Here is a 12,804-nt window from a genome sequence, read left to right on the forward strand (position 1 = left end):
CATTGGCCCACAAGCAAGAAGCATGGAGAAATCATGACTTTAGATGGGAAAAATTATGAATATTCTAAAAAATGAATATATAGCACTATATCGAATATATATTCATTTTTTCGAATATTCATAATATTGCAAAACAAGAATATATAGCAATATAGCGAATATCCCCAAAGAAACTAATACAGAGCAATTTAGCTAATATAGTGCTATAATCTTCTTTGTCTAATAGTTGTAATTTTTTTCTCATAAAAAATTACAACTATAAAAAAAAAGATTATAGCACTATATTTGCTAAATTGCTCTACATTTGTTTTTTTTTATATTCACTATATTGCTATATATTCTTGTTTTACAATATTACGAATATTTGAAAAAAACTAATATATTTGATATAGTGCTATGACTCATTGGCCCACAAGCAAGAAGCAGGGAAAAATCATGTTTTTACTCGGCAATTGAAAAATTTGCTATAAAAATTCGCATTACGAAAATTCACATATTATGCGATCATTACTTTGCCGATTTTTCGAGTAAAAAAATCGTAGAATATAATGAATATTCGAATTTGCGAATATTTAACGAATATTCTACAAAATATTTGCAAAATATCACAAATTCGAATATGACCCCTGCTGTTCATCACTAGTTGTCTTTCCTTTCTATCAGAGTAAAACATTACCCCATTTTGCCTTGGTAGCGAGGGTCTAAAAGCATGGCTATCCAGTAATGATTAGACTGCTTGATGTCAACGATATGCCTGTCACTGCATAAGTAAGCCAACATACCGTTGGCCATTCTCACCAGCATGCCCGAGGAGTCAGTTCTTAACAGCTCTGCCCCCACTGATAAGACTGGATGTCTTGGCCCGTGACATCCTCATCATCGTCCTCTTACTCCTCCACCTCCGACTGCTTCTCCTCTTGCAGTGGCAGCGCCTCATCCTCATCTTCATCATCCTCTTTCTCCATGGCAGATTCCCTTTGTGTGTCAACAGCAATAGGGTGGACAGCTGATCTTCTTCTGCAATGATCCACTGCTGCATGAGCTTCAACATCTGTTCTAAGATAAATATGAGAGGGATGACGTTCATGCTGCAGTTGTCCCTGCTGACAAACTTTGTGGCTTCTTCGAAGAGCGTCAGCACCCTACAGGCGTTTCGTATTATCTGCCACAGCCTTACCTCAAAGCAAAACATGTTCCCTGATGCTGAGGCTGTCTGGTGCATGACAAAATCATTCATGGATTTCCACTGCTGTAGAATTCCAGCGAGTTGGTATGTCACAGATTAAGAGGTATAGCGACAGGGCATTCTGTCATTGCAGGGGAGATGTTGTGCCCATTGTCGCAGATTCGGTTGTGTGACAGCCAGCGAGATGTTTGCAGCTTGATGTACTTGAGCAACTGGTCGCCGGTGTGGCTACTCTCCTAGGCCGATCAGCTCCAACATGGCGTGGCAATTCTTGACCTGACACATATGATAGGAAGGAGGGGTATGCAAGAAACCCTGTGTCTAGCTGCTATTGGAATAGGAACATGTCCATGAGGGAGGATGCAGATAAGTACCTGGTGTGGGCTAGGCTGACACAAATGTGGGGGAGTCAAAAGAGCCTGGCCTTGTTACTGGGGTGCTGCCCCACCACTCCCGGAAAAAATATTGATCCAGTGGGCCATGAAAGACATGTACTGTCCCTGTCCGTAAGAGCTGTTGTCTACACTGGTGTGAACCTTGCCACACAGCAAGAATCACAGGGAGCGACCCATGCTGTCCGTCACGTGAGAGTACAGGGCAGGTATGACTTTTTGGGAGAAATAATGCCAGTTAGACTGAGCGCATGCCCTTAGCTCCCTAAAGGCAGCAGTCTAGACTAAATGGTATGTCAGCAACTACATTGCCAGAAACCTGTCCAGGTGAAAATTAAGCTTGCATACCGTTGGATTGCTGTGCGAGTAGAGTTGTTTCCTGGCCATGCAGTCCATTATCGATGGCTGGCGATGGAGAGGAGGAGGAGCAGGAGAAGTCTGAATGGGAGAAGTGGAAAAGGATGATGACAATGTGAAAGACACTGTACTGCTTTTGCATGCGGCCTGGCAGCAATAAGCTGAACCAGGAGATGGAGAGAACTCCTGCCGCAGTGGCTGTCTGCCACCTCTGTTTGCCCATGAGATGGGGTAATGCCACTTCATGTGGTTTAAAAGAACTGTTGTGCCTATGTTTGTGTTTGCCTGTTTACGTTTTATTTTGCTCTTGCACAGCTGGCACAAGACAATGCTTTTGTCTTCCGGCGGCGTGAAGAAAAGCTGCCAGACAGGAAATTCACAGGGGTAGAGGCAGCTGAGCTTGGCTTAGCACTGGCATGTTTTGGGGCTAGCCCACCCACTGCATCAGTGGCATCACCAGATCCTTAAGCAGATTTGGCCCTGGCTGGTCATTGGAAGGTATGTGGCCTCTACTCTTCATTGCTGCTGCCATCACCCTCTGATGTTGCCTCCTCTTCAGCACCCTGATCCAGCTCCCAGGTCTTGTCCAGCACACAATCGTCATTTGAGTCCTCATCATCCCTTTCGCTTCTATCAGGGATATCATGATGGGTTCTTTGCGCCCCTGCTCTTCCCCGTCTGCCACTGTCACTGCCCCCAATGCCAATAGCACAGCTACAGGGGCCACTACTACTACCACCAACACAGCTATGCCTGGTGTCTGCAGCCTCCTTCTCCACCTACTCCTCAGGGCAGTACAAATACAGACTGCTTTCACACAAGTTGTCAACAGGGAGACTCTCTTGACTATCTGCTCTAGGGCGAGGTGGGGCTTTCTTGCCACTTCAAAAGGAAGGTGCACCACTAGGAAGGGGCAGTGAAGACTGGGAGGAATCCACTGAAAGCCTTCTTTGGGGCTACAAGGAGGAGGAACTGGAGGAACGCTATGACCCCTGGCTCTATGGCATGGTGTCAGACTCTGAAGTCACCTCCACGTCATCCTGCTGCAATTGTGAGGAGGAGTGAGCCATCCTTTCCACTATATCATCCTCTTTCTCCTCAACTATAATGTTGCACCTTTTTAAAGCCATGAGGGAAAACTGCAGCCTACTACTACCACTAATTCTGGCCGGATAGATGGTGCTGCTACTACCCACTTTCTGTCTCTCGGTATTTCGTTTGGAACCCTTTTGAAGCCTGGATATATTTTGGCCTCTCAGATAATGTAGTGCACTACCCTGTGTCTTAGTGTAGTAAACACGGATATATTCTGCTAGTTTAATATAATAAACAAACACCCCCCCCCACACACAAAAAAATAAAAATAAATATTGGTTAAAAATGTGTGAAATAGTGAAACAGATTTGGGTCTAAATTAATCACTCCCAGATACTTTCGTGTGCTACCCTGTCTATTAGTGTACTAATTAGAAATGGCCTTGCGGTTTGCCCGGTGGTCGTTTCGCAGCAAACTTTGCTCGTTCACAGTTCGCCGAATGGCCAAACATATGGCGATGTCCGTCCGCACCATATTCTTTTACATTGAGAAGAACTTTGACCCATGACACATCCTTCAGGTGGTACAGGACAGCCAATTGAGACGTTTCAGTACACGGACATACCCACTACCTTATAAATAAACCCGATCTGGCTGACATTTTACATTCAGTCTTTTGCCAGTGTAGAGAGAGGTTGCTGTGTGGAGCAGGTACAGACTTGTACAAAAAAAGAGCAAGGATTTAGCAAGGTAAAAAAATCTCATTTTATTCAATATAAATCACATGATCATTACAGGTGAGACTCAAAAGGGACAGAACATGGAGACTGGGCCACAAAAGAGCTCTACAATGTGGAGAATCACAATAGGGGATAATGTGACCATATACAGCAGATAACAGACAATTGACAGAAGTTGTGAATATTGGAGTAGTTGCGGGTGCAATTGCTGTTCCTTGGTATTACCTGGCTCTTATTCACAGCAACCAACCAATGGATGCTGTAGGGTATAAATGGACAGTGCAATACTACTCATAAAGATGGCATATAACAATAACTGCAAGCCACTAGTCCCACCCTAATCCAGATACTATGTTACCTACCCATGTTGCTGCTGAAAAGTGGTGACACAGTTCCCCCACTGCTTCAACCTCGACACGTGTTTCGCCACGTAGGCTTTGTCATGAGGTACAGACACACTAAGACAAATTTGGGCATATAAAGGCTAAAGAGGAGGGATTAATTATCACTAACCATGATCATCTGTACCAGGGGTGTTCATGTTGTGAGACAGCCTCCGTCAGCTACACAGAGTGCCAAACGCTATTAGAACAAATCATTTCTACTGTTGTGATACACCAGTTGCCAAACAAAAAACTGATTGATGCAGGGGTGTTATATACAAATAATATACTTTCTATATAGTGCATTTAGGTAGTGCAGCATTTGTTTGCGGTTTTGATGCGTTACCACAGCTACACAGAGTGACAAACGCTATTGGAACAATTATCTTGTACTGGTGTGATATACCAGTTGCCCTAACAAAAAAACTGATTGAAGAAGGGGTGTTATATACAAGTGTAAAGCAATGCGTGCATTGCTGTATTTGTGCGGGGGGAGGCGGGGCCACATAGGGTTAAAAAGGCAGCAGCCGATACCTGCTGCACGTTCACTCCACCGCTTGCACGTCTGACGTCTGGGGTCATCAGTGAGACAAGGCACTTCCGGGTTGTTTCTGCACAGGCTGGGCAGCGTGAACGGTCGCAGCGTCGCGACTTCGAAGTAAGACGGGGGCAGGGGGGGATGGGTGCTGGACGTGGCGGTGATGCAGCAGAGACCGGCGGGTCACGGCTCCACTCTCCTCAGCGGCGGGGGCGGCTGCATACCAGGTTGCAGTCCCCGGCCGCACCACTCAGCCGGCGTGTGGTATAAACCACCTGATGTTCTTAGGAGTCTTCTGCGGCTTGGGTGGTATCAGATTGCGGCGCAGTCCGGCCTCTGTTCTGGCTTGTGTACAGCATGGCGGCATTGTGAACAGCGGACGGCACGTGCTGTGTGAATGGTCTGCAGGCACGCACAGCGCCACCTGGTGGCCACTTGCACGGCAGCAGGCGGGGAACTGCTTGTGCTACAGGGGTTGGAGGTTGACAATTGCTGGGTTCAGTCATATCATACAGTCCATTCCATGTCATGAAATGTCAGTGTCACCGCACATACTGGTGGTCTGGGTCCTCACATGCTGGGATATAGCACAGTTCAACAGAAATGTTTATGTTCACAGGTGTTTTGCATCCGCAGGTTGTTCAAATGCATAAATGATTAAAAAAAAAAAAAAAACGCGCACACACAGCCACTCGTCTGTTCACGCCTCTAGCAGGAACAGGCCACAACCAACAGCAAACATAGAATGTGTCGGCAGATAAGAACCACGTGGCTCTTCTAGTCTGCCCAATATACTAAATACGATGGGAAAAAAATAAAAAAAATTAAAATTTGTTTTCATGTTATGTTTTCACAGTTCGTGTCACCTTCCGTGGCACCTTAGGCAATAAACGTCACCAAGGTACGTATCAGCTTCCAGCGCAGCCACAAGCAGTCAGACATCCATGGCGCCACGCCGACGGTGGAAGGGTGCCCCGCACCCCAAGAAAAAAAAAAAAAAAAAAGTCTGTCACGACCTCAGACTCACATAAGTCCTGTCACGACCACGGGCATTAATTCGCGTCTGTCACGTCTTCAGACTTGCTATACAAATCCTGTCACGTCTACAGGCATTTGAAAAAAGAAAAAAAAAAAAAAAAAAACCTGTCACGTCTACAGGCATTCGATAAAAAGAAAAAAAAAAAAAAAAAAACCCTGTCACGACTTCAGGTGTTCGTGTTCAAATGTCTGTCACGTCCACAGACTCGCTATAAAGTCCTGTCACGACCACAGGCAGTCTTGCGACACACGTTTTGTCACGTCCAAAGGCCAGGTAACAGTCCTGTCACGCCTACAGGCACACCACCCATGCAGCCACATGTCCTCACGTCAGCACGAAGTCCTGTCACGACCACAGGCACGTACCGGGATGTCATCTCAGGCAGGGTCACACCACAGGTGCCGCCTGGTCAATTCTGTCACGTCTACAGACACTGCTCCCACCAGGGTGTTCGGGCACTCGGGTAGAAGGTCACAGTTCACAGCTCGGGAACAGGGGGGGTATTAATGGCTCTCAATTAATGACCGGTAGGAAGATGTTGCAAGAATTGATGCCTGGAGGCTCTTCCGCGTCGCGGGATAGTGGGGACACCCAGTCGGAGCGAAGCGTGGGACCATCTTTACGTTCCTGGACCATCCCGAAGTTGTCCGCTGAGCTGCGCCGAAGGGGCATCCCCTATCCAGCATCAGCAAGGAAAGCAGAATTGTATCGCCTGTTGATGGCAGACGTACCACCCGTGAGCCAGGACGAGGTGTCCATGGGTACCATCCAGACTTCACTCACCCAACTACACGCCATGATCAACAGCATGGCGTCATCCATGACGGACCTTCAGACCAGGATGGAATCAGTGGAAGCCAGGTCTGCGGCAGCAGCATTGACGGCACCAACACCCGCAGAACCTCCAGCAGGGCAATCCAGTGCTTCTGGTGGGTCATCCCAGTTTCCCACAATCGCCCCATCCCATTTCATTCCGGCCAATATCAGACAGGACATATTGGAAGGCAAAGATGTAAACCTAGCATCCCTGCTCATTGCTACACATGAGGCCCCGGACAATAGAACCATTGCATGTGGGGAGGTGTCGGTCATCCTGAAGTCAAAAGATGCCAGGCTTAACAGGAAACTGAACGTCACGGAATTTGTACTAGCATTTAGTTTATACCGGGATGTGATTTGCACAGCCAACCCGCATAGGAGGGCCGAGCTAGACTTGTACATGTACAAGGTGGTCGAATTGGGATACAAATATGGCGGAACAGCATTCTTCGACTACCATCGTTCTTTCTCGGCCAAGGCAGCAGCTGCCCTGATGCAGTGCCAGCACGTTCTGGATTGGTCCAACATGGACACAGAATTGTTCTGTCGCCATTTTGCAGGGCTAAAGCCCCGACGTGCACAATCTGCAATTCCTACTCCCACACTACGGGTTGGTGTTCCAATACAGGCCAAGTAGCAGATCCAGCACAACCTAATCCTGGGCCAGGTCCATCAAACAGCAAACCAACTTCTGGGGTTGACAAGCTAGGCCGCCCCATAAAATACCTTGGTCGCAGCCAGATATGCAACAATTACAACTACGCCATTTGTCATTACAATCAGTGCAGACTACTACATCTGTGTGCGATCTGTTTCAGGGCCCATCCACGCGCAGCATGCCCTCAAAGGAACCAAGGCCCGGCGTGACTAAGCGTGATTGATGTGGATCTGCTGGCATTGTTCTTGGCTGAACATCCACACCCGGCCTGGGTACAGTTCGTCATCCACGGCTTGACATACGGTTACCATACAGGGCTGCTCGCGCTCCCTCAAACCACATTCGAATGTGATAATTTGCAGTCGGCAGCCAGAGACCCAGAGGCGGTCACGCAGTTGATCCAGACCGAACTAGACCGGGGCTACTTAATAGGGCCGTTCAATCAACCTCCCTTCGCATGCTGGAGAGTCAATCCAGTTGGCATTGTGACTGGCAAATTCAACAATAAAAAACGCCTAATCTATGATTTGTCCGCCCCACATTCTTTACAGATACCAAGCTTGAACTCCTTAATTCCATCCGAGGAGTTTTCCATGAGGTATGCGTCAATAGATGAGGCCATACAGGTCATCATCAAATTAGGCAAGGGCACCTTTCTGTCAAAAGCGGACATCACGGATGCTTTCAAATTACTACCCATCCATCCTGAGTTATGGCAGTGGCATGGCATGAAATGGCAGGGTGCTTATTATTTCGCCAGCAAATTGACCTTCGGGTCAAAGTCCAGCCCCTGGTTGTTCGACCAACTGGCCAGCGCGCTGCATTGGGTTCTGACCAACACATTCCGGGTTAATCACGTCATCCACTACCTGGATGACTTTCTCCTGCTAGAATCCCCAGAGCAAGTGCCTCTAGATCTACAGGTCCTGCGCACGGCTTTTTCAGACCTCAAAGTTCCATTGGCATCCCACAAGGTGGAGGGACCCAGCACAGAGATCACGTTTTTAGGCATTCGCTTAAACACAGTGGACATGAAGGCCAGTCTGCCTCCAGACAAGCTGGCCAGAATCAAGTCTGTGGTTCACAGACTAGCGCAAGTGAGGGTGACCACCAGGGCAGACCTTCAGTCACTCCTTGGCATGCTGAACTTTGCTATGCGTATCATGCCACAGGGTAGGTCCTTCATATCAAGGCTCCTGGCACTTCTCCCACAAGCACCCTGCCAGGACAGCCCAGTCCAGCTGGACCAGAACGCAATTGCTGACTTGCTGATGTGGGACAACTTCCTCTCCCAATGGAATGGGGTCTCCCTGTTCATTCCAGTGGTATCCAGTGATTCCCCGGTGGTCCACACAGACGCCTCGCCCGCGGCCGGCTTTGCAGCCATACATGGCACCCATTGGTTCGCCCAACCATGGCCGGCAGACATCACCAGCATAACAGGTTTTTCAAGGAGTTCCTCACTCTTTGAAATATATCCCCTAGTGGCAGCGGCAGTAACATGGGGGGCTCGGTGGAGAAACCAGACAGTCCTGTTCCTCACAGACAATGAGGCTCTCGCTGACATCCTTATGAAGGGGAGGTCAGCCTCCAGGCACATCATGGCGTTTGTGCGGAAGCTCGTGTGGCTGGCCCTGCAAAACAATTTCAATTTCGTTTGCACACACATAAGTGGGCAACGTAACATCGCAGCCGATGCTTTATCTCGCTTTAACTTTCCCCTCTTCTTTCAGGTCTTTCCAGAGGCAGATCTCTCCCAGACACCCGCCCCGTCTCATGGCCAACTATTGATGGAGTAGCACCTTTTCTCGAGATGGCCAAAAGTCTCATGTCTGATTCTTTGTCCAGCAACACACGGAAGGCGTACACGACGGCCTGGCGATTGTTCAACAGATTCAAAGTCACATACCCTCCGGCTGGTGAAGGTCCTATCACATACCTGCTGGCGTTCACAGCTTTTTGCCACTCACAGCTAAATCTATCCTTCAGCACCATCAAGCTGTACCTCGCTGGCATACAGCATCATTGGTATGTGCAGTTTCCGGACCAACCATCACTGTTCATGGCTCACCCAATCAGATCCTTGTTGAGAGGCATCCAGAAACAGTCCATCAGGAGAAGACCCACTAGGCGTCCGTTCACCGGCAACATGGTTAGGACCGTGTCCGACGCTCTGGCTAATCACCCATTCGGGCAGTACATCAGCTCTCTTGTCCGAGCGGCATTGTATCTGGCGTTCTACGGGTTCCTCAGGCCAGGCGAGTTCACTTGTGCTAAATCATCAAGCAAGTTCTTGCGGAGGAACCAATTGCGCTGGGACGGCACACTGCTCACCCTCAGCTTGGACTCCAGCAAGACGGGCCGACCTGGGGAATCCGTACAGGTGAGGTACTTTGTCACCAACAACAAATGGTGCCCAGTAACGGTCCTACGGGAGTGGTTGCAGTACACCGGGAACGTGCCCGCGGAATCCCCCCTGTTCCAATTGGATGGGTTTCCCTTGAACATCCAGACTTTCCTCAAATACGTTCGCCTACTAGTCTCCTCTTCGGGGGTCAACCCTTTAGCAATTACGGGGCATTCATTCCGTATAGGTGCCGCCTCCGCAGCCTCCAAAACAATGTTCCGGCTCACGTCATCCAGAAATTGGGCAGATGGAAATCTGCATGCTACGCACGGTATGTTCCTGACCCGCAACAGGAAATGTCACTTGCATTCAATCAACTGCTGTCATAAACATCACCTAGAATACACCGAGTTAAATCCTTCCCTGCATCCGCGTGGTTTTTGGCCCCTTCAGGCTACCCTTAAAACGGCAGTTCCGGCATAACTCTACTGCTTCAGGTAGGTACAGTTAGGTTGTTCTCCTGCAGCCGATCCTAGCACAAGTGTAAAGCAATGCGTGCATTGCTGTATTTGTGCGGGGGGAGGCGGGGCCACATAGGGTTAAAAAGGCAGCAGCCGATACCTGCTGCACGTTCACTCCACCGCTTGCACGTCTGCCCACCCAACCCCCCCTCTTCACATACAATCCTCACTAGGGTAGCCCCCTTCAGGCTACCCTTAAAACGGCAGTTCCGGCATAACTCTACTGCTTCAGGTAGGTACAGTTAGGTTGTTCTCCTGCAGCCGATCCTAGCACAAATAATATACTTTCAATATGGTGCATTTGGGTATGCAGCATTTGTTTGCAGTTTTGCTGCGTTCCCTCTGCTACACAGAGTGACAAACGCTTTTGGAACAAATAATTTCTACTGTTGTGATTTACCAGTTGCCTCTCCCAAAAAAAACTGATTGAAGCAGGGGTGTTATATACAAATAATATATTTTCTATACAGTGCATTTAGGTAGTGCAGCATTTGTTTGCGGTTTTGCTCCATCACTTCAGCTACACAGAGTGCCAAACTCTATTGGAACAAATAATTTCTACTAGTGTGATATACCAATTGCCCCCCAAAAAAACTGATTGAAGCAGTGGTGTTATATACAAATAATATACTTTATATATAGTGCATTTGGGTAGTGCAGCATTTGTTTGCTGTTTTGCTGCATTACCGCAGCTACACAGAGTGCCAAACTCTATTGGAACAAATAATTTCTACTGGTATGATATACCAGTTGCCCCCCCAAAAAAGTGATTGAGACAGGGGTGTGATATACCTTCTTCCACAAATACTGCTCTGCTATAGCTTAGGCACAGGGCATTTTGAAAATGACAGGCAGAGGAAGAGGCAGGCCATTCCGCAGGGGTGGTAGGGGTCGCCCAGGTGGACCAGGCTGGAGACTAAGTGGGAAATTGCAGAAGGTGTGTGCAATTACGTCACAGGACGCACCAGACTTGGTTGAGTGGCTCCCTTAGCCTACCGCTTCTGCACCCTCCTCATCCTCTCTATCTGCACCCCTTCACTCTCTGCTGTGTGCACCCCCAAAGACACCACCGCCACCATATCCCCTCCACTCGAGTCAAAGGAATTATTTTCCCATCCAATACAATATCTTACCGATGCGCAGCCATTCCTGGCATCGGATCAGGAAGAGGAGGTATCAACGGTCACCACCCAGAAGTCTGATGACAGTACCCAGATCAGCCCAAGGAGGGTGGTCAGAGACGGAGCAGCAGATAGGGAGACGAAGGAGGCTGTGGCTGTTGTGCCTGGAAGCCAAGAGCCACAACGGACCTGCACTCCTTTCAGCTCTGTAGTCATAGGCCAATCAGTGGCTAACCCTGCTCAATTTGACAGTTCGTAAAGTGGTGTGCGACAATGCTGCCAATCTGCTGAGCGCCCTGAAACAGGGCAAAATGACACATCTGCCGTGCATGGCACACATCCTGAACTTACTCATGTAGCATTTCGTTGACAAATACCCCGGGGTCCGGGACGTCTTGCGGCAGGCCAGAAAAATATATCTTACACAGCCATGGCTCGCCTCGCTGACGTTCAGCGGCAACACCACTGGCCCGTCAGACGTCTGATTTGTGACTGCCCGACATGCAGTATATGCTTTATAGGCTGCTCCAGCAGAAATGTGCAGTTAACGACTACTTGTACTACTTGTGCGTCAGGACAGGTTCTGGGGAGCTTGGTTTTTTTCACTGTGCCAGTGGCTGCTCATGCTTGACACATGCAGACTTCTGCGACCATTTGATGAGATTACCAAACTGGTCAGTCGCAGCCAGGGCACCATCAGTGACATCGTACCTTACGCCTTATTTTTGGAGTGTGCATTGCGTCATGTCATTGATCAAGCCATCGAGGAGCAGGAGCAGGAAGATGAAGAAGTCGCAATGCTGGATAAATTCTCAGGGAAGGCTACTCCTTCTGAGACAAGTCAAAAGGAGTGTGAAGGGGAGTATGAGGAGGATGGTGCCGGGGCAGAGGAGGAGCAAGAAGAACATGCTTTAAACATTTCTGGGATCCCTGGTATTGTCCGGGGCTGGGGGGAGAAGACCAAGGAGAACATTATGCTGGACGATGAGCAGGGGCCAGGCCACTCTACCGCTTCCAGTTTAGTGCAAATAGGGGTCCTCATGCGCCAGTGTTTGATGAGGGACATTGTATAAAAAGCAAAAAGGGCCAGGACCAGTAATGGGTGGCAACATACTTAGACCCCCGATACAAACACAAAATGGTGGACATGTTACCAGCATCACAAAGGGCTGTCAGAATGCAGTACTTCTAGGCCTTGTTTTGAGAAATTCTGCATTCTGCTTTTGCAGGGGCTGGCAGAGGAATTTCAACTCACAGAGAAACAGTTGCAGGTACCAATCCAACAGCGCACGCAAGAGGATGTGTTGGTCACTTCGGATATGAGATCCTTCTTGCAGCCAACTCATCGACAGCTGCCCTCTGGATCCAGCCTCAAGGAACGCCTAGACCGACAGGTGTCCGACTACATTGGGTTAACGCCCGATGTGGACGTTCTGAGAATCGAGGAACCCCTGGACTATTGGGTGTGCAGGCTTGACCTGTAGCCAGAGCTGGCACAATTTGCCATGGAACTCTTGGCTTGCCCCTCGTCCAGTGTCCTATCCGAAAGGACATTCAGCACAGAAGTAGGAAGTGCACTCGCCTTGTTCTTTTATGTACACTGAAGGCATAATTTTTGGGGCCTTTAGTCCACAGGCCTGCTATAAAATTGATATCCAATGACCGTGT

The sequence above is a fragment of the Bufo gargarizans genome, chromosome 2 (genome assembly GCF_014858855.1).
Source record: "Bufo gargarizans isolate SCDJY-AF-19 chromosome 2, ASM1485885v1, whole genome shotgun sequence".
NCBI lineage: Eukaryota > Metazoa > Chordata > Amphibia > Anura > Bufonidae > Bufo > Bufo gargarizans.